This window comes from Tursiops truncatus, chromosome 2 (assembly GCF_011762595.2).
Source record: "Tursiops truncatus isolate mTurTru1 chromosome 2, mTurTru1.mat.Y, whole genome shotgun sequence".
NCBI lineage: Eukaryota > Metazoa > Chordata > Mammalia > Artiodactyla > Delphinidae > Tursiops > Tursiops truncatus.
Window position 1 is genome coordinate 30102399 of NC_047035.1, and position 23623 is coordinate 30126021.

Genomic DNA, 23623 nt, shown 5'->3' on the forward strand with positions numbered 1-23623 from the left:
ATCTGCCAGAAAATAAAGGCTGGGACAAACTAACGGTTGCAATACCCAGAATACATCTCCAATCTTTGAGTTAAGTACTGATCATACAATTTAGGTCAATCACAGATATGACGATACAGGTGACCTGTCATCGTGGGCTCTCTCCTCCACAGGCTGTGAGCAGAGATTCGAGGCACCAGTCTGCTGCCATCACCACCAGTGATTTTTTTCCTGAGCATGAAAGAAAGAAGCTCTTCACCAGAGCGTAGAGCTTAAAAGGATTTGCTGTTGCGTTCAGTGTGTGTGTTCTTTCAAATGCATGAATTAATAATAGAACCATATTGCACGAGGACCAGGTTAATAGAACTTTTCTAAACCAAGTGTAAACATACAAGCTGCCAACTTCAATCATATTGAAAAATTCGAAGAGCCTAGAGTGAATGTCGGGTTGTGATCCATCTCCTGTCGAGACGCAAGTGTGTTCACTCATTCACCATCCATTTAGTTGTTCATTCACTGAGCACACATTTATTAAGAGTCAAATGTGTGCCAGCCAGTGTGCTAGGTTCTAGCCACCAAATCATGGTTCCTGGCCTCGAGACACTTTCTTCCTATTACGACTTATAACCTGAGGAGTCAGGAAATCCAAGCTCCTACATCCCCGTCCCTGCGCCCATCCTCACTCAGGCCCTGAGGATGTGTGGGTGTCAGCAGGCTGATGACAGGTCCCTCAAAAGAACTCTGGCTCTGCATGAAACTTTTTATAGAGACTTACGAAGGGTGTGTGGATAGATCTCTGGTGTGAGGGGGTGGAGAGTAAGAGTGACCACATAACACAAAATATGGAGAAGCTAAAAATAGGAATTTAAAATCAAAAAGACATTCCACACCAGATAAAACCAATTGCACTTCACAAAGACAGCAAACACTGATATTGAGGTCATTCACTCTATTATCCCCAGTGAGAGAGGCTTTTTAGAGAAAAAGATTCTGAGGTGAAACCAAAAAGGCATGAAATGACTGGATGATTTATATTATTCGTCTAGATTTGGAGAACTGATCAAAGTTCAAAACTTCCCAGCTCTCCGGGTGCAAGTGGCTTTTTCCTTTCTATTTTATTCCCTCCGTAACAACTGAAAGGCACACCCTGCACCCTTTGTGGATGTGCTAAACATGAATATGTGTATTGTGTATTTTGTCAGCTGGATTTACGTTTACTACTCATGGCTAAGTGCTCTGTATGAGAATCTGCCATTTTATTTGAGCAGATGTTTAGAGTTTATTTGAGCAGATCTTCATATTAATTAATTAATTAATTAAGCAGCAGAGGGTTGAGCATTTGCTATGTGCAAGGCCCAATTCTGAGCACAGCTGGGTGGTTAGTCAAAGACCCTGCCTTCTCTAGCTTATAGAATTATAGGGGACTATAAAAGACAAGGGCACGAATAACTCTAAAACAGGATAAACAGTAGGAAAGGACACAGGGGAGGAAAACAGGAAGCTTGGAGGGGACAAAGACAGCTTTTTCTTGAGATGATCAAAATGGGGCTTTGGAAGAAGGAGGGTTTGGGTTAAGTCTTCAATGACAGCTGGATTTGCTCTATCCTGGTGCCTGGAACATAGTGGCTACTCTGTTGACATTTGGTGTCGGGAAACCATAGAAGCTGAAGTTAAGAATAAGATAAAGGTATCCTTTCTCCTTTACTCAGTGTTTTTCTGAAGGCCAACCCAAAATAGACAAGGGAAATAAATAACGACTATGAAAACTAAGAGCAAGGAAGTAAAATCATCATTATTTGGAGATGATATGACTGTATACCTGGGAAACTATTGTAAGTAATAAAAAATTTAATTAGATATCTAGGGGAAGTTCATATCTGGAAATCAGCAGACTTCATATTTGTAAATTACAACTAGTTAAAAAACCCCAAAGGAAGAAAAGACTATAGATATCTAGGAGTAAATGTAATGAAAAATGTGTAAAATCTGCATAAACTAAACTTTAAAACACTGTTCAGGAGCATAAAGACCTTTAAAGAAATAAAATGCCTATCACATCTTTTGAGGGGGAAACTCCATATCTTAAAGATTTAATTGTTCTTAATGTATGTTTCAAATAATCTCAACAAAAATAGAAATAGAATTTTTCCACAGAGTTTGTAGACAGGATGATTTTAGAGTTCATATGGGAAACAAAATAAGTATGAATAAGAAAAAGAAGACAGATGCAGATAGTAACAGACATTAATTGTATTAATATACATATACTCATATTATTAGATGAAGAGACAGATAGATCCATGGAGCAGAACACAGACCAGTCTCTTAGAATTTGATAAAGGGGACATTGCATGTTAGTCAAGAAAAGATGAATTACACCCAAATAGGTATTCAACTGAAAGAAGAAAAGTTGTGGATCTTTACCTTATACCTCACATCTGTATAGATGAATCAAAGATTTAAATGTAATCACTAAACCATTACAATCCACACAAAAACATCAGGAGAATTTCTTTATACAACAATAGAGTGGAGAAGACCTCACTGCGTGTGATCCAAAAAACAGAATCCATACAAGAAAATAAATTTAACAACATAAAGTAAAATAAAGGTCTGGACAACAAAATCTACAAAGTCAAATGATTAATGACAAGTTTTCAACTCCGTATTATAGAAAAAAGGGCTAATTTACTTTATATAGAAAAAGCTTACTCAGTCAGTAAGAAAAAGACCAGAAATATAAAAGAGCCTTAAGTATATGAAAAGATGCTTACACTCACTTCTAATAAGAAGAATATAAACTAAAAGCACAGCAACTTGACATTTTTCACTTATCATCTGGGCCAAGATTAGACAGTTTGATGACATCCTGGTTGACAAGGATGTGGGGAACAGGTTCTCAGAAGTGGCCTATGACAGTCTGAATTGCTATATATGTTTTATGAAGAGCAAGCTGGCTATGTGTCTCCAAATTTTAAATGTGCATAGTCTTTGACCCATACGTCAGCTTCTAAGAATTCACTCCTTCAGATGTGAGGTGACATTTGCTTAAGAAAATTTACTAAAGTGTCTGGCCTTACATTTAGGTCTTTAATCCATTTTGAGTTTATTTTTGTGTATGGTATTAGGAAGTGTTCTAATTTCATTCTCTCACCTGTAGCTGTCCAGTTTTCCCAGCACCACTTATTGAAGAGGCTGTCTTTTCTCCATTGCATATGCTTGCCTCCTTTATCAAAGATAAGGTGACCATATGTGCGTGGGTTTATCTCTGGGCTTTCTATCCTGTTCCAGTGACCTATATTTCTGTTTTTGTGCCAGTAACATATTGTCTTGATTACTTTACCTTTGTAGTACAGTCTGAAGTCAGGGAACCTGATTCCTCTAGCTCTGTTTTCCTTTCTCAAGATTGCTTTGGCTATTCGGGGTCTTTTTTGTTCCCATAAAAACTGTGAAATTTTTTGCTCTAGTTCTGTGAAAGATGCCATTGGTAGTTTGAAAGGGATTGCATTGAATTTGTAGATTGCTTTGGGTAGTATAGTCATTTTCATAATGTTGATTCTTTCAACCCAAGAACATGGTATATCTCTCCATCTGTTTGTATCATCTTTAATTTCTTTCATCAGTGTCTTATAGTTCCCTGCATACAGGTCTTTTGTCTCCTTAGGTAGGTTTACCCCTAGGTAATTTGTTCTTTTGGCTGCAATGGTAAATGGGACTGTTTCCTTAATTTCTCTTTCAGATTTTTCGTTGTTAGTGTATAGAAATGCAAGAGATTTCTGTGTATTAATTTTGTATCCTGCTACTTTACCAAATTCATTTATTAGCTCTAGTAGTTTTCTGGTAACTCTTAGAGGAAAACATAGGCAGAACACTCTATGACATAAATCACAGCAAGATCCTTTTGCACCCACCTCCTAGAGAAATGGAAATAAAAACAAAAATAAACAAATGGGACCTAATGAAACTTAAAGTTTTTGCACAGCAAAAGAAAACATAAAGAAGACAAAAAGACAACCCTCAGAATGGGAGAAAATATTTGTAAATGAAGCAACTGGCAAAGGATTAATCTCCAAAATTTACAAGCAGCTCATGCAGCTCAATATCAAAAAAAACAAACAACCCAATCCAAAAATGGACAGAAGCTCGAAATAGACATTTCTCCAAAGAAGATATACAGACTGCCAACAAACACATGAAAGGATGCTCAACATCACTAATCATTAGAGAAATGCAAATCAAAACCACAATGAGGTATCCCCTCACACCAGTCAGAATGGCCATCATCAAAAAATCTACAAACAATAAATGCTGGAGCGGGTGTGGAGAAAAGGGAACCCTCTTGCACTGTTGGTGGGAATGTAAATTGATACAGCCACTACGGAGAACAGTACGGAGGTTCCTTAAAAAACTAAAAATAGAACTACCATATGACCCAGCAAACCCACTACTGGGCATATACCCTGAGAAAACCATAATTCAAAGAGAGTCACATGGGGCTTCCCTGGTGGCGCAGTCGTTGAGAGTCTGCCTGCCAATGCAGGGGACACGGGTTTGAGCCCTGGTCTGGGAAGATCCCACATGCCGCAGAGCAACTGGGCCCATGAGCCACAACTACTGAGCCTGCATGTCTGGAGCCTGTGCTCCACAACAAGAGAGGCCGCGATAGTGAGAGGCCCATGCACCGCGGTGAAGAAGAGTGGTCCCCGCTCACCGCAACTGGAGAAAGCCCTCGCACAGAAATGAAGACCCAACACAGCCAAAAATAAATAAATAAATGAATAAATAAATTTATAAAAAAAAAAAAAAGGGCTTCCCTGGTGGCGCAGTGGTTGAGAGTCCACCTGCCAATGCAGGGGACACGGGTTCGTGCCCCGATCCGGGAAGATCCCACATGCCACGGAGCGGCTAGGCCCGTGAGCCATGGCCGCTGAGCCTGTGCGTCCGGAGTCTGCTCCGCAACGGGAGAGGCCACAACAGTGAGAGGTCTGCGTACCACACACACACAAAAAGAGTCGTGTACCACAGTGTTCATTGCAGCTCTATTTACAATAGCCAGGATATGGAAGCAACCTAAGTGTCCATCGACAGATGAATGGATAAAGAAGATGTGGCACATATATACAATGGAATATTACTCAGCCATAAAAAGAAATGAAATTGGGTTATTTGTAGTGAGGTGGATGGACCTAGAGTCTGTCACACAGAGTGAAGTAAATCAGGAAAAGAAAAACAAATGCCGTATGCTAACACATATATATGGAATCTAAAGAAAAAAAAAGGTTCTGATGAACGTAGGGGCAAGACAGGAATAAAGACGCAGACCTACTAGAGAATGGACTTGAGGATATGGGGAGGGGGAAGGGTAAGCTGTGACAAGTGAGAGAGTGGCATGGACATATATACACTACACCAAATGTAAAATAGATAGCTAGTGGGAAGCAGCTGCAGAGCACAGGGAGATCAGCTCGGTGCTTTGTGACCACCTAGTGGGGTGGGATAGGGAGGGTGGGAGGGAGATGCAAGAGGGAGGGGATATGGGGACATATGTATACATATAGCTGATCCACTTAGTTATACAGCAGAAACTAACACAACAATGTAAGGCAATTTTACTCCAATAAAGATGTTAAAAAAAAAAGAAAGAAAAAAAGAAAATTCACTAAAGCATTGCCCAAAGAATGAAACTAAATATCTGCCAATAGTGAACAAGATAAATAAGTTTGTATTTGTACTGTAGAACTTCTTGCAGCTGTTAAAAAGAATAAGATATTGCTCTATGTATAATATGGAATTGTTCTAATCGTCTCCTATTCACTCAGCTGGTGAGAGAGGGATCCCCTGCCCTCAATAGTAGGATGTGGCAGAACACACAATGCCCTTCACCCGACAGATGGGCTAGATGGCAGTGTATTAGACATATGTACTCAAAGCCTGGGGGAGGGGGCCACAGCACATCATGCAGGGCCCCATAGGGGATGCACTCCAGAGTAGAATGAACCAGTAGAGTGAAGACATTTCACAAATGATAGATGAATGGCCAATAAGTATTTGAAAAGGCAATCAACATCATTAGTTACAGAGAAATACAAATTAAAACTTCAATGAGATACTATAATATGCCCACTAGAAATTAAAAGGCTGATAGTATCAAGCACTGGCAAAAATGTTGCTAGTGAGTGTGCAAAATGGGGAATCATTTCAGAAAATTCTTTGACAATTTTTGAAAAAGATAAACATACATCTCCCCTATGATGCAGCAGTTCTACTCCTAGGTATTTATCCAAGAGAAGTGAAGACATATGTCCACAAAAAGCCTTGAACAAGAATTTTCAGAGCAGCTTTTTCAAAGCCAGACACTAGAAACATTCCAGGATTCATCAACAAGAGAATGGATAAACCACACTTTATTCATTCGCACAGTGGAACACTCCTTAGACATAAAAAGGAACTAGGTATTGATGTATGCTGAACATGGATGAATCTCAAAAATATTGTTAAGCGAAAGAAGCCAGACACAAAAGAATATTTGTTGCTGCAAATGGCAAAATCTCTTTCTTTTTTATGGCTAAGTAGTATTCCTTTGTGTATATACACCACATCTTCTTTATCCATCCATTTATTGATGGACACTTAGGTTGCTTCCATATCTTGGCTATTGTAAATGATGCTGCTATGAACATTGGGGTGCATGTTATCTATTCGAATTAGTGTTTTTGTTTTTGTTTTTTTTTTGGATATATACCCAGGAGTGGAATTGCTGGATCATATGATAGTTCTATCTTTAGTTGTTTTGAGAAACCACCATTCTTTTCCACAGTGGCTGCACCAATTTACACTCCCATCAAAAGTGTACAAGAGTTCCCTTCTCTCCACATCCTGGCCAACAAAAGTGTGTATTTAGATAATGTGGTGGATTACACAAGTTTATGCATTTTTTAACAGAAGATCAAACTGTGCTCTTAAAAGCTATGCATTTCATTTCATGTAAATATACCTCCATTAAACAAATAACTGAAAAAACTTCTATCGAGATGTTTATATGCCCAGCTGATGTGCTATTTCATTCACATGTAAACAGACACTAATAGCAGTTTCCTTTGTGCACTTATTTATTTATTTTGTGGTACGCGGGCCTCTCACTGTTGTGGCCTCTTCCGTTGCGGAGCAACAGGCTCCGGACGCGCAGGCTCAGTGGCCATGGCTCATGGGCGCAGCTGCTCGGCGGCACGTGGGATCTTCCCGGACCGGGGCACGAACTTGTGTCCCCTGCATCGGCAGGCGGACTCTTAACCACTGCGCCACCAGGGAAGCCCCGTGCACTTATTTTTATTTACTCTCTTCCCCCGGCTGCTTAGATCCAATAGAATGTCCAATACCAACATTATATTCAGCCTTCCAATTCTACATTAATCTCTATAAAATATTCTAAATATATATACAACAAAAAATGTTTAGAGTGGGGGAATTTGGAAGGAAACGGTGTTTTCTATCCACAAAAGCTGGTAGAAGATATTATTACCCCAAATTATTTCATTTCAGAGTGATAGCAGTGGCTTTCAAGTTGGCTCCCTGGAGGAGTTTCAGTGGCCACCTCTGGGCCAGGCAGGAGGCCAAGGAGGGTAATGAACAATGAGGACCACTCTTCATCTTCCCTTTCCAGTTGTCCCAGACACCTCCCCCTTTCTCAGTTACATACACTGGAGTTTCATATAAGATCTTATTTGAGAAAAGGATTCTGATGTTAAAATTTGAAAAAGCATGCTTTGTTTCCTCCTACTTTTAATATTCTACCATTCTAAGATAGAACTTGGTGGCCTAAATCACAATTTTTGGACAAGGAGAAACTTTTGGAAGGGATTCTGGTTTTGGCAATAACCAGTAACAAGATCCCTGTCTTAGCCTGTTTGGGCTGCTATAACAGAATACCATAAACTGGGTAGCTAATAAACAACAGAAATTTACTTCTCACCGTCCTGAAGGCTGGGAAGTCCAAGATCATGGTGCCGGCAGATTTGCTATCTGGTGAGAGCCCACTTCCTTGTTCACTGATGGCTATCTTTTTGCTGTGGCCTCACATGGCAGAAGGGACAAGGGAGCTTTCTCAAGCTTTTTAAATCTCATTCACAAGGGTTCCACTCTCATGACGGCATCATCTCCCAAAGGCCTCTAATACCACCTCCTGATACCATGACCCTGAGGGGTAGGTTTCAACATATGAATTTTGGAAGGACACAAATATTCAGACCACAGGAATCCCTAACCAAATGAACTCAGTTTCTTCAGCATTCCCCTTACCTGGGGTAACTGCCCAGTCTACATCTCCTCTGAAATTGCTCCCACCACCTACTCCCAGTCCCTAGGTGTGGGTCAAGGAAGCTATGTTTGAATCATGCGACCTTATCCTGAAATTTCAGTAACAGTTAATTAGATCCAAGGGTGACCTAAGCTTAATCCAGGAAAATCAGGTCCCTCTCCCTTCAATCTAGCATTGGGACAAAAAGCAATAGGTCAGTTGGCTGTTTGGAGGTAAGAGTGCAAATGCCTGAAATGAAAGGACCCATTGAGCCAGGGCTGGGGCAGACCCTGTGTAAGTAGAAGTGGGTGAGAGAATGAAAAAATAAAGAGAGGCAAGGATGGGAGGACCACTTGTAGTTCTGTGAGAGGAAACAGTTCCCACCTCCTATGCCACGTAACATGCTGTGCTATACTGTCTGTCCCCTCCATTCTTTTTGGACCCTCCATTGACTTGGGGATTGAATGGGTTTCCAATCCTTTCAGTCCAATGGTCCTAATGATGGCAGCCTCTTGTCTACCGTTTGGACAATAATTGTGTCTATAAAGAGTGATGTGGATACTAAAACAGAGGTAGTGAGATCCCACTTTTGAAAATAAAGCCCAGCAAACAAAGCAAAGTACTCAGCACTCCTGTTCCCCATTTGGCACCTTTTTGCAAATTAGGTGTGGTGGTTAATTTGATGTGTCAATTGAAGTGAGCCATGAAGTGTCCATATATTTGGTCAAACATTATTCTGGGAGTGTCTCTGAGGGTATTTCTGGATGAGGTTAACGTTTGAGTCCGTACACTGAGTAAAGCAGATTGCCCTCCCTGATGTGGATGGACCTCATCCAATAAGTTGAAGACCTGAATAGAACAAAAGGGCTGACTCTCCCATGAATAGGGGGAATTTTTCCTGCCTCCAGACTCAAAGCAAAACATTGGCTCCTCCTAGGTCTTGAGCCTGGTGGCCTTCAGACCAGAAATGAAACATAAGCTCTCCTGGTTCTCAGGCCTCTGGACTTGGATGGGAGCGACCCATCAACTCTTCTGGGTCTCCTGCTTGCTGACTCACCCTGCAGCTCTTGGGACTAGCCAGCTTCTATCATTGTGTGAGCCAATTCCTTATGATAAATCCTTTCTGTTTATATACATCATATTGGTTCTGTTTTTCTGGAGAACCCTGACTAATACATTAGGAAGGATGTTCCTTCTGGTTGGACGCAGCCTGTGAGCAGACGGCACCTTTGTGCAAATTAGAACAAGAGCCCCTTGCTGTCAGAGGTGGGGAGAAGCAGAGCATGGGTTGGATGTTGGGTCCCACTTGCCCCCTTGGTTGGGCTCCATCAGACAAAGCTCAGCCTCTGGGTCTGTCAGTAGTGGCCCTCCCATAGCTTGAGCCCAGGGGTTGGCAAACAAGAGCTCGCGGGCCAAATCCAGGCTGCCACCTAATTCCGTAAGTTTATTGGAACACAATCATGTCCATTTGTGGCTGCTTCTGCACTACAATAGCAAAGTTGAGTAGCTGCAACAAAGAGATCATATGGCCTACAAGCTGAAAATATTTATTATCTGGCCCTTTACAGAAAAAGTTCACCAACCCTTGGCATAGCCCATGTCTGATAATCATTTCCTTTAGATCCACGCTCCTAAATAATGAAATGAATCTATTACCGGGAACAGAATATACAACTCAAGTGCTGGAATTGAATGAGTACTTGGGTCACTTGGTCAACATTTGCTTAAAAACACAATGTAATGCTGGGATCCGATAGGAGTTCATTTTCCCCTATGAAAGGCTGAGGAGTGTATTCTCTGGCAGGATAAATCAGGCCTACTGATTATAAGAATACATACGATTCTGTTTCTATTTAAGCTTTGGGGAGAGAGAGAGAAGAGAAGCAAAACTCTAACCTATCAGAAGAAACTTTCAAAGTCTCACCCCAATCACAATTTGAGGAATGCTGTGTACCATTTCCACAGTTTTTTGAAAACGGGCCTCATCTGTTGCTTTTCTACTTTTCTGCGCTGCCTCAGTGATCTTCAACAGGCAGAGGGATCGTGAATAATAATTCGGGATGAAAACACAATTTTCTTGAACTTGTTACATGACAGTGGCTTAAAATGAACTAAAATAGATGGATGGTGGGGGTGTTCTGATGGGAATATCTAGTAAGAAAATACCTCTTTGCTGTAACTGTATGTAGGGTTTTGTTTAGAGTTTCTTTAAGAGGGAGTAAAAGAAACTAACAAATCCAGAGTGATTTTTTTTTTTTTTTTTGCAAAGGATGAGTTAAAAAGGGATGAAATTCTGACAGATGCAAAATAACCACACACACACAAAAAAAAACCCAGAGAAAAACCAGTATGCTTCAAAGATGAGAAAGAGCATTTCACAGGAGACTAAGAGCTGTCAGCAAAGTGACGTGTTCAGAAAATGCGACCATGCTCTCAATCCATCAACCTGTGTCAAGGTTCCTGTGTCACATCTTCAGAACCGCTCTGGGCCTCTCTCCCCTATTCAGGAGGAGGTGAGATTTTGAAATCCTGGTGGACCTTTACAAAGAAATCTGTTACAAGGATGAGAGTCCCTCCTTCCTTCCAGCCAGATGGGATGGCTCACTTTCATGCTCTTAAGAAGCTGAAGTTAGTAATATATTTCTTATATCAAGAAAGCTTTGGGTTCAGCCCATCCCGCAGAAGGAATTTCTAAACAAGTGGAGGGAGGCAAGTAAAGCCTGCAGAGCACTGTAGTTTTGGAAACAGCCTGTAGAGGGCACTATTAAAACAGTGTGATGGGGAAATGTCAGTAAACGGAACATAGGACCGGGAATGAAAGGTTTATTTTATTACCAGGACCAATTCCTTCCCCTCCAGTGTGCTGATAGGGATATCATTCTAAGAGTAGGGCCCCCCCTCGGCCATTTTAATTCCACTGTCCTCCTCGTCATGGCTCAGCCTTCATCCTGTTGGCCTGAGTCTCAACTTCTCTGCTTTCCCTGGCAGTGGGAGATGTGGCTGTCACTCCTCCTCTGTGCCTGTGGTCAGGGAAAGTTAAGTGTGGTGACATCGAGACACAGGTTCCAGCCACTGTGCCGGAAGAGACAAGAGCAGGGCAGATGGCAGTCAGAGCTGACCACGCTGAGGTGTCAAATCTGTGCTGGTGACTCGAATACAAATTTACTAAATATAAGGCTTGAAGCCCTGGCAGGGATTAACTTGATTCCATGCTGTTAGGGAAAAGCAATAAACTGGAGAAAGCAGTTTCCACACCTCCTGGGGTGAGGATCTCCACCCACAGCCTCTTTTGCTCAGGATGGTCTGAATCATCCTGGTCTGCAGAAATGGGTCCAATTGAGTTTCTGTGCTTGAGTCTCTCAGCCTTGGGTTCCTCTGGCATGTGCTACCTAACACTGGCTTTTTAAAAACAGATTGGAAAATATATATATATACACACACACACACACAGACACACATGCACATCTCCACATACAATACATACACATGTACACACACATACATATGTATACACATAATATATATGCACAACATACACACATGCATGTATACACATACACACATAAATATATACACATATACAAATATACAGTTACATATAGATACACACATATATACACACATACATACACATACACATAACACATGCATACACATACACATGTGCACACACAAATATGTATGCACATAAGATAATATACATACATATATGCATATATACACATATATGCACACACACATAAATACACACATATATACAAATATACACAGCTACATATAGATACACATATATATGCATATACACACATATACAATACACATAACACATACATGCATACACATACACATGTGCACACACAAATATGTATGCACATAATATAATATACATACATATATGCATATATACACATATAAATATACACATGTAGATACATATACACCATATATGTGTGCATACACACATGCACTCATGCATATACACACAATACACATGTGTACATATAACACATGTATATACATATACACATACATATATATACACACATGTATACACACACATATATATGCATGCATATACACACACCTGTGTGTGTGTGTGTGTTCGACTGGACATTCATGTACAACTATTTCAGGGTTAACAACAGAATGTACTTTGGGGCCTGCGATGAAAATCATTGGAAGATGATTAGCTCCTAAGGTACAAAAAGCATCTTCTCCTTCTTTTTGCGACTTCCTATTGTAGTCAACGTTTGGCCCTGTATACACGTGCACTCAATAGGCAGTACTGATGTACTCAGCCCTGACTTTCTTTTCAAACCTGCTATGGTGAAGTGATGAGGGTCCTAAAAGAAAATCTTTCTGAGAACAAGCTTTTCATCAGCCTTGCCCTTCACAACTTTAGAAAAGCTAATCTGCTCTTTCTGGCTCATCAGAAAGGTTGGCCTGCTGGTCTCAATCCAACAAACACTTTTCCACACTTGGTTTGTACAAAGAGCTCTCTTAGGTACTATGAGGTTACAGAGATGAATAAGATGAGGACCCAAACCCTTGAAAACTTTAAATTCAGTGGGAAGAAAAGTCACACAAATGCCTGTAATATAGACAGGACAAATGCGTGCTACAGTGCTGGTATAAGAGGAGTGCTTTAGGAGCATGACAAAAAGAACAATGAGCTCTTAGCAGGGACAGAAGGAAGTGGATGTGAACACAGATATGGAGAATTAACAGAATTTCCTAAGGGGAGGAAGAGAGAAAGGGCAGTTTGGTTGGAACAATGGCCTGGGAAGAGGGTACGGAAGAGACAACAAGCACTGCCGACTGTGGCTGGCCTCCTCAGCTCGTGGAACGACGTGGGGAAGGAGATGGACATGGGAGGTCTCGGAGGAATGCCATGCTAAGGGCTTGAATATAACAATGTAGGGAAGGAGTTGAAAAATTGGTGCCTGGGAGATCACAGAGAAAGAGCTGGCCACAGCCTGGCCAGGTCAGACAGGGAAGGGGAGAGCACAGCACAGGCAGAGGAGGAGACAGGGAGAGCGGAGAGGCACGGTCATCTGGGGAGAGCAGACACAGAGGAAAATTCACCCCCACTGCTTCTCCCTATCTTCTACCCTGAGATGCCGGCTCCCTGGAACCCGCAGATTGAAAGAACCTTCCTTCCGCCTTGGAAAGAACCCAGATTCAAACCATTCTCCCCTTTGTACATGTTTGGCAGCTGCAGAGAATTCAGCGCAGCCTTGAAGGTTTCACTGGTGGGAGCAGCGGCTTTTAATTAACTCATGTGAGGATCCGCTAAGATAGGTGCAAACTGAATGTCTTCCATACGACCCTCGATGAGGACCAATTTCTAATTAACACAGATTCTCTCACTGCAAGCCTAGCCTTCCACCTGCTTCTCTGGTGACAGAAGCAACACTGATGTATCAGCAAGTCAACCCTCAAAGACGGGGTCCTGTGAGTTCCAAGAACTTGTAAAAGTCTGAGACTCACAAAGGGGTTTTACTCAGCAAGGATCAGTTCAAAGGGACTTGCAAATACCTTCTGCTGAAGTTGGAGAAAGGGATGGAGCTGAGGGTCAGAGGGCCTGCCGACGGTCTGAAGTAAAACTTCCCACTTCCTAGGAGCGAAGCTAATGAAGGCATTAGGGAGTCACTTAGGAATGGGGAGGGCAAAACAAGAATGGCCTGCATTGCTGATGGCCTGTTGGTGGCCTGCATTGCTGGTGGACCAGGCGGGGGACGTGGGGATGACGTCACCTTCTTGAGAATGAACCCAAACGGTGCACAGATTGGGTGTCACTCTCAAACTTGGAGATCAGTCCAATCTTAGCCTTTATGCACCTGCAGAATTCTTTGCAAGAAGACTTCTACTATTTCCTCGTTTTAAGAGAGATTGAGCCTCCTTGGCTTTCTCTATCCCCTCTTTCTCATGTGTGATTTTCCATAGTACAATGAACTCTTCGTTCCTTTTTGAATGAAAAGTTCTATTTGGCTTGATGGTGAAGAATAAACACATTTGAAATGCCAATTTTCTTCATGCTTAATTTTTCTCTTTGTATCCAATCCGAGGAATGACAGGAAAAAACAGAGTTCTGACAAGAAGCAACCAATAACTTTCAGCAAATCCATCAATTAGGGTCATGTTTACACTTCCTGGAGTCAACGAAACATCTGCCTAAATAGGTTTTCTTAGTGTATAAAGTCATAACCATCTGTCCACATGAGATAATATGCTGCTTAGGTTTTATAAGGATGTGAGAACTGCAGGCTTACATTTTCTGTCGGAAGAGGGCTTTGGCTGCATAAAGAGTGTTGGACGTGGAATCAGATAACCTGGGCTGAGTCTCTCCTTTGACACTTGGTAGCGGAGAGGTCCTGGGCAAGTGACCTTTTGATCTAGCATTTGTGGTAACTATTTCCCAGGATGCAAAGATCCTGGGATGAATGTCTAGCTTCTATGATATTGGGCACTGAGTGATTAAACAATAATGTCCTAAGGAACTTTTGCTAAGAGTAGGGGTGGAGACTGAAACTTTAGCTGTACTGCCAGGAAGCAGCATGGCATCCGTGCTTCCGTGAAATGGGCAATTCATCAAAAGATTGGATTCTAAGTGATAGAGGGCTCATCCTGACAACAAGCTTTCAACCCTACAGCAGAAAAAGAGAAAATTCCGCAGGGAGAACACGGGAACCAAAGGACATAGAGAGGGAGAGCACGTTAAGGATCCTGGAACCAGCCATCACTTTCCAGATCAAGTGGGTAGAAAGCAATCACCAGACGGTAGACGAGATACAGAAATGAAGACCCACACTGGACTAGACAGATTCCCAGAGCAGCTGATTAAGGACTAACACAAATTCCCTGGTATGGAGAATTTAAAGACATATCAGAAAATGCTATATAATCCCTTCTAGTTTACGGTATATACATTGGTTATAATCCTCATTTCAAAATGTGCGTTTAGTGGCTCCACAGAGCCCTTCACCATCTTCACAGTATTACCATTTTTCAAGGACTCCCCTAGATACTGGCATTTAATAAATATGTAGGCCAAGTGGACCTCATCTAAGTCTCAGAATCAAGGTTCAGGTACCCAGAGAGAGCAAAGCCAGGGAAACTAACTCCCTTTAAAAACTGTCTTAGCAAGACATTTCTGGCAGGGTGAGCCATCCATGACAAAAGCAAGCTGATGTGTCACCTTCAAGGTGCTGTCCTTCTGCCAGGCACTCTTGCTCATGCTTCTAGAACTCTCAGGCTTCTTAAGTACCTGACCTTCTTTCCCCCAAGCCTCCCTCCCAACTTCATTCTCTGTATCTCCTCCGCCAGCAACCCTCACTACAGCCACCACCGCATACAAGACTTATCCCCTCTGCTCAACACGCATCCTCTCTCCCCAGATCATGACTCTGACCTCCCTCCAGCCTGCGGTTTCATCTTTCCACTTGGACTTTGCGACTCTGGAAGAACACTGGGGTTGTTCCTTTCCCACCCCAACCAGACCAATATGACCTTCTTTTCTGCTTATTACCCCTGGGGGCAGCCCCCCAGCTAACCTACCCTAGAATTTAACCTACCCGGTCAACTATCATGTCGATTTCCAGCAGGGGATCCCTTTCACTCAATAGTATCATGGAATGAATTTCAGTATTACGGTGTTACCTGAGAAGCCAAGACACCAGAATAATGGAAGAGTCCTAAAAGTAACAATTGAGTTTTCTAGTACCTTTTGAAGAACAGTTCTTGACTTATAAAATTGTACATATATAATATTTATGTTATCCTACCAGCTAAAGAGAAATTTTGGCTCATGTCTTAAACCAGGGGAAGCATAGGCTCGGGCAGAGCAGGTGGCCATCACTGCCTCTGTGTTCTATTCTGTCTTCCAACCCCTCTCCTAGTGGCAAGTTGTAGACTTGGAAATCCCAACTCTGTTACAGTCCCATATTAAGGCTTTCTGGCAATTTGGGCATTTCAAATGGTTTAATGAACCCTGTTACCTGAAGAGGGTAACACATTGACTATCTGTCACAGTGAATGAAAACCAATCGATGCTAATCTTCTGGTACCCAGTCACCAATCAGTGGACAGGGTCATATGAAGGTCAGCTATGTTTGATGGAAAGAAGTGACCAACGGGACCTTACTGCCATCACGTCCATGTCTTGTGGATGCCACAACTCAAAGGTCTGCACCCCAGCCAGGGTCCTAGCAGTCCTTACTGACGTCCTACAAGTTTCTCATTTTTGTCCTCATCTTTTCCATTTCAAATCTAGAATACAGGAGTGATCCAGAACACAATAATCTTTAAAAAGAGCTAAACGTCTAGAAGTGCCCTATGACTGATGATACCTTTATATCAGCTACAGTGATTTTTTTAAAACACAAATGGGATCATTTCAGTTCTGCATAAAATCTTTCAATAGCTTCCCTTGTACTGTGTATAACATTCAAGCCCCTCAGTGTGGGCTACACCACCCTGCAGGATCTGGCTCTTCTGTACCTTTCCAGATGCATGGGTTACCAGGTTGCTCAGCAACCTCCAGCCACTCTTCACTCTGTACCTCAAGCACATCATACTCATTCTGCCTCAGGGTCTTTGCACCTGCAATCCCTCTCCTACAACGGGCTTCCTCCAGATTTTCACATATTTGCCTCCTCAGGCCTGTCTCAAAAAGTCACCTGCTCACAGAGGTCTTGCCTGACCAACCTGTATAAAGAGGGCCCCTCCCCTAGTCACATGATCCCATCACCTCCTTTTATTTTCTTTACTGCCTTTATCACTCTAGTAGTAGAAACTCAGTATCATTTAAATTCATGAAATAAATGCATCTAGTTCCCAGTGGTCACTCCTGCCCCAAGAATCTGGTTTTACTTCTCACTTTTTAGCTTGCTACATATGCCTTACTCTCTGCGTTAATACACCAATAACTATGTCTGTATTAACAGCAACCAATAACTTTCAGCAAATCCAGTAAATCAGGATCAGTGTCATGCCTGCACTTCTTGTTATCGTCTAAACATCTGCCTAAGTAGGTTTTCTTAGTGTATAAAGTTATAACCATCTGTCCACATGAGATAAGGTACTCCACTTAAGTTTTGTAAGGTTGTGAGAACAGCTGGCTTACATTTTCTGTTGGAAGAGCCTTTGTGTAAAGAGTACTGCACACGAAGTCTGAAGACCTCAGCTGACATTTGGTAGCAGAGATCTCGGGCAAGTAACCTCCGTTTCAACATTTAGAAAAGGGAAATCATAAACACTTCCCAGGATGCAAGTGAATGTACAGCTTCTATTACGTTGGGCATTGAGCGATTAGGTAATAAATTACTGATTGATTTGCTTTGATCTGTCTCTTCTCACTACACCGTAAGCTCCGTGAGAGCAAGGACGTGGTCTCTGTCTTGGTAACTGTGTCCGCAGTGTGGGGAACAGCTCCTGGTATAGAGTTGCTGCTCACTACGTTTGCTGAGTAACTACATTAGCAGTTGGTCATTGCAATTGTTCTGGGAGACAAATACATCACCCCCACTTCACATGGGAAGAGCCTGAGGTTACAAAAGGCTGGTCAGGATGGCAAACCTGAGACGACTCCACCACGCACATTCTTTGTACCGTGATGTGATGGTTAATTTTATGGGTCAACTTGACTGGGCTACAAGGTACTCAGATGGCTTGTCAAACACTATGCTGGGTGTTTCTGTGAGGGTGCTCTTAGATGAGTTTAGCATTTAAATTGATAGACTGAATAAAGCAGATTGCCTTCTCTAATGTGGGTGGACCTCATCCAATCAGTTGAAGGACTGAATAGAGCCAAAGGCCAACCATCCCTCGATTAAGAGGGAACTCCTCCTGCCTGACTGCCCTTTGAGATAGGACATTTTTTTTTCCTGCCTTCAGACTTGAATGGAAACACTGGCTCATCCTGGCTCTTGAGCCTGCCGGTCACCGGACTGGAACTACACATTGGCTCTCCTGCGCCTCCTGCTGGCTGACTCACCCTGCAGATCCTGGAACCTGTCAGCCTCCACAATTGCCTGAGTCAATTCTTTCTAATGAATATCTTTGGCCCTTTATAGGTCTGTTTCTGGGCCATCGATTGTTCATCTCAGTCTGCTAATGGCTCCCATCTCCCTTGACCCAAGACACAATTTCTCTTTAGAGACTCTGGTGGCCTTGTAATGTGTCAACTTGGGTAGGCTCAACTACACTTAACAGAATTTCCTACTTTATATGCTTCTGACTAGAATGGGCCGTAAGAGGCCTTCATGTGTGAAATTTAGAGGGCAGAAGTGAAAGAGCAGCTTTACTAATATACCCTATATATCCATCGATGCCAGGAAAAATCCTCCTCATGCCTCAAGGCTGATTTTTTTAAAAATATTCATTCATTTATTTATTTGGCTGCATCGGGTCTTAGTCGCAGCACGCGGGATCTTTTCTTGCGGCATGCGAACTCTTTGTTGTGGCATATGGGATCTAGTTCCCTGATCAGGGATCGAACCTGGGCCCCCTGCATAGAGAGCACTGAGTCAGCCACTGGACCACCAGAGAAGTCACCTCAAGGCTGATTTTCTTTTTTGCTACTAGCCAGAGAAAACTCTCTTTTTTTTTCGGTACGGGGGCCTCTCACTGTTGTGGCCTCTCCCGATGCGGAGCACAGGCTCTGGACGTACAGGCTCAGCAGCCATGGCTCACAGGCCCAGCCGCTCCACGGCATGTGGGATCTTCCCAGACCGGGGCACGAACCCATGTCCCCTGCATTGGCAGGCGGACTCTCAACCACTGCGCCACCAGGGAAGCCCAAGAAAACTCTCTTCTTTTAAAGGGTTCATGTGATTAGGTCAAGCCCAGCCAAATAATCCCCCTGCCATAAAGTCTGTGTCACATAACATATCTGACCACAGAAGTAAAATTTATTATACTCAGAGATCCAGAGATTATGCAAAGGTGGTACAGCCTCGGAGGCTCTCTCAGAACTCTGCTTACTACAGTGCCCTTATTAAACTCATGACGATGTAGAAATCTACAGGCAAGACTCACTCTTATGCATTGTTCTTGGTAGACAGAGGAATTGCTTTCACTCATAGGGCTGCTCTTCTTCTACCTTCTCTTTGGGCAAACAACACTCATGTTCTCATTAATGATTAGGTAACACAGATTAGGGCCCTACAGAAATGACAAATTTCTCCTTTCCCTTAAAATTTTTATTTATTATATCATTTAATTGCAAAATTAATACATGCTCATTAAAGACATATTTAGAAAATCAGAACAGTAGAAGTAGTAATCCCACTATATCTAACTATAATCATCACACAAGACAAACAAACGTTTTGTTAATTGCTGCCCTGCCCACAGTTGAGGCTACAGTGCTTTTGGCATTTGCTGGAACCAGGGTGGCAAACTTTCACTCTGGTGGGTGAGAATAAATTTTCTGTTAAAGGAAACAGTTGTGTTCTTGTTAATTAACCCAGAAAGTGGTTAATCATGATGGCAGGGAACCAGGTAAGCTGCATTTGTTTCCTACTGTTGCTTTAACGAATCATTACAAACTTAGGGGCTTAAAGTAACACAAATTAATTCTCTTACAGTTCTGGATGTCAGAGGTCTAAAATGGGTGGCAGGGCTGTGTCCGTCCTGGAGGTTCTAGACTAAAATTCATTTCCTTGCTTTTTTTTTTTTTAGCTCTTAGAGGCTGCCTGCATTCTTTGGCTTGTGGCCCCTTCCTTCTTCAAAGCCAGCAGTAGCATCACTCTGACCTCTGCTTTCATCACTATAACACCTTCTCTGACTCCACCTCCTGTCATCCTCTTATTGACTACATTTGGCCTATGTGGATAATCTGGGGTAATCTCCCTACCTAAAGATCCTGAACTTACTTACATGTGCGAAGTCCCTTTTGCCATATAAAGTAATATATACAGAGGCTCTGGGCATACAGACGTGGACATCAATGAGGGCCATTATTCTGTCTGCTGTGTGAGCCTTGGGCCTAATGAGAACAAATTCCTATGGCCTTTGGTTTCACTCCTGGAGGAAATGGAAGGTCTAGGGTGGTGCCAGTGGTGAGGATTGAGCTGCCTTAATTGCGCGGTCACTTGATGGCAGGGAGCAGAACCCCCAAGCCCCAGATGCAACACTGATGGGGCCTTGGTTTGAGAGCTCATGAACATGCACCTGAGTTACAATCACACTGGTGGGAGATGAGAGACCAAGACGAATCGGACAGACTCAATCAAGTAGAGCATGACTCTACTTCTTAGGTCAGAGGAGAAAGACGTTTCTGCACCCAACGTGGATTGATGCTAGAAATACTCCTAATCCACTGTCTTTGCCACTAAAGGTTTGCCTGGAGGTAAATCCTCTCTGGGACACTCCTAACTGCGTGTAACGTGGGAAGGAATGACCCCCTCCCTCAGATCTCTAGGAATAATTTGGACATTGACCCCAGTTGTGTGAACTGTCCTAGTCCAATATTAGCACAGTTTCATAGGGAGGAAACATTGCTGTTCAGTAGCAATAAATGGTTCCAAATTGTTACATACTTGAGCGGAAAGTACTTGCCCTTTTGCAACTAGGCATGTTTCCATATACACTCCTGATGAAATTCCACTTCTATTTGCACATACCAGGGTCAAAGACGTCTTTTTTACACTTCTTCTTAAGCTGAATTGATGATTCTGTAAATGGATGCAACTCCATGTACCTGCCATACTTAATATATTCACGTCTCCCCACAGCCACCCAAAGTTATTCTTCGAGCAACTACAAAGGTGACATTTCCTAGGTGTCCTTTAGGCCCGCTCTGGGGGATAAAGGTCACCACGAGAGATTATACTTGAGGCATCAGAAGCCAGTAAGTGAAACTAACACCTTCGTAAGGCAGGGATGCTTATCAGCAGCTGGTAACCATATTTCCTCTCATCTTTTATTACTTTAAAGCTTAATGGGGCCCCTGCACTATTCCACAGCTTATCCACACTGGCTGCACAGTGCCACTTACTTCCTGTGTATATACCACTTGCTTCCTTGCCACCTATACTCCTGCTGCGTTAGCTGTTGACCCAATTTAATGCCTAGCTGGAAACTTCCCTTTCAGTTGTGATTAAAGGGAAAAAAGGAGAGAAGAGGTGATTCAGTTACTTGCATATGTACAGTTCTTTGATTAAAGGAAAAAAGGTAATGAAGGAGGAAGTTGTCTAATGACCCACATACGTACGCAGTGTTTCTTCTTAGGCTTGGGTTTCTTGCCCATAATGCAAGTTTCGAAAAGCAGAACCAACCTTCTCAAGTCACTCTAGAATCCTCACTTTCAATTACGTGTGACCTCATGCATCTCCAAGTCGATTTCCTTAAAGCCCTGTTTCAACTCTAGAGCCAGTTTTATCTCTAATTCACCTCATTCACTGGCATGACTCTTTTGGCATAATTTCCAGTTTAGGAAAAAAAGACTGGGGGCGGACACTGTGCATTACAGTCGTCAGGGGCAAGATGATGGGGCCGGCCCAGGACGGGGTAAAAGGGGTACAGAGTCTGAGCTGTAGGTAGACAACATTTTGTACACTAGCCTAGCATTCTGATGCTGTAGCGATGGCAGGACATTTTCAACAGGCCAGCCCTTCTCCGTGTTTGTACATTTGTTAGGGAAGAGCCATGGAGAGCTAGAAACTGAAAGGGGATTTGAGAACATCTAATTCACCACCTTCGTTTTAGAGAGGACGAAGTGGAAATCCAGAGAGGTCTGATGACTTGCCCACAGTCAGTTGGCAGTTTGTCTACAGAAGAGAAACCAAAATCTAAGTCTTTTGATTACCAGGCAAGTGCTATTCCCATATAACATGGTGCCCCTTCCTTTCCCTTTGGATCCGTAGCCCCAGTGGCACTGGGTAAGGTGAGATGAGGTCACTCTTGGCAAAACTCTCCTCTCACCTGGGCCCAAAGTGCATCTCCTTAGCCCTTACCCTCCTGTTCGCAATCTGTGGTTTTGGAGGATGGATGACAGTCTGTGATAGGCAGAATAATGCTCACCCCCCACTCATCAAATATGTCCATATCCTAAGCCCTAGAACCTGTGAATACGTTAGGTCATACGGCAAAAGGGAATTAAGGCTGTAGATGGAATTACGGTTGCCTGTCAGCTGTCCTTGAGGTAGGAAGATGATCCTGCACTATCCAGGTGAGCCCAAGGTAATCACAAGAATCCTTAAAAGTAGAAGGAGGCAAAAAAAGATGAGTGACGCTGTTTGAGAAGGACTCGACTCACTGTTGCTGGGTTTGAAGAGGGAAGAGGACCGCAAGCCAAGAAATGTGGGCAGCCTCTCAAAGCGGAAAAGGCAAAATTCCCCCTAGAGCCTCCAGAAGGAACATACCCTGTGAACACCTTGATCTTAACTCAGTGAGACCCATGTCAGACTTCTGACCCCCAGAACTGTAAGATAATAATTTGTGTTGTTTTAAGCCACTACTTTTGTGATAGTTTGTTATAGTAGCCATAGGAAACCAATACAAAGTTGGAATGACTCCACACAGATTGTTACACATTAAAATGTTCCATTCTCCAACCAGCTCCTTTTGACTCTTGACCAGGTGTGAACCTGGTCAGATCGACAATGGAAACAAGGGGGATGGATTCAACAGTTTCTCACTCTCTCAGAGACACAACCTCTCCTTCCCCTGATCTCCCAACACGTTGTTGGTGCTACTTCTCTTGCACCGTTAACAACCTGATTGATAGGCCTGGGCTTTCCAACAACAACTTTTTCATCCATCAACCAGCAGAACGCTTGGAAACACTAGGTAGCCTGTGAATGCTTGTAGAACTGAAATGCAGTCCTAAAGAGAATAGCTGAATTTTTTTCGCAGTTCTCAAAGAAGTAGGCACACAGCACATAAATAAAGGAAAGCGATTCTACCTAACTTTTGGTGTACTGAAGAGTTTATTTTGGCAGAATGAGGGCTGGGGTAAGGTGTGACTGCATGAAAGGGAGAATTCATGGCCTTTGATGTATTATAGAGTTCTTTAATGACTCATCCTCTCCAACTGCCCAAAAACAAATGAAGATGTATTTTGAGGCCTGGTTGACAGGCAGCATTGCAAGTCCAAACTATTGTTGCTGCAATGGGACAGCTTGTCACAGCAGCCTAATTTATTCTCTTTCTCTGAAAGCCTGGCACCAGCTCTGCAACTGAAACTGCTTTTGTCTGAGTCTCAACTATTACCACCAACCAAGCCAAAATGTGTACTCATTGTGCACTGTCTGGTTGCATGCTAATTGTGGCCGTGTCCTCGGGTGACATCTGAAAGGCTGGGCAGTTGACAATGAACAACACATCATAGTCTTTGCCCGCTCTCCT

General features: G+C 42.7%; 1 protein-coding gene across 5 annotated transcripts in view; it reads right to left on the reverse strand.

Annotated features, from left to right (window-relative positions):
• Nucleotides 1–23623, reverse strand: part of RGS6 (regulator of G protein signaling 6) — a 585560-nt gene that overhangs the window by 218879 nt on the left and 343058 nt on the right. The window lies entirely within an intron of this gene.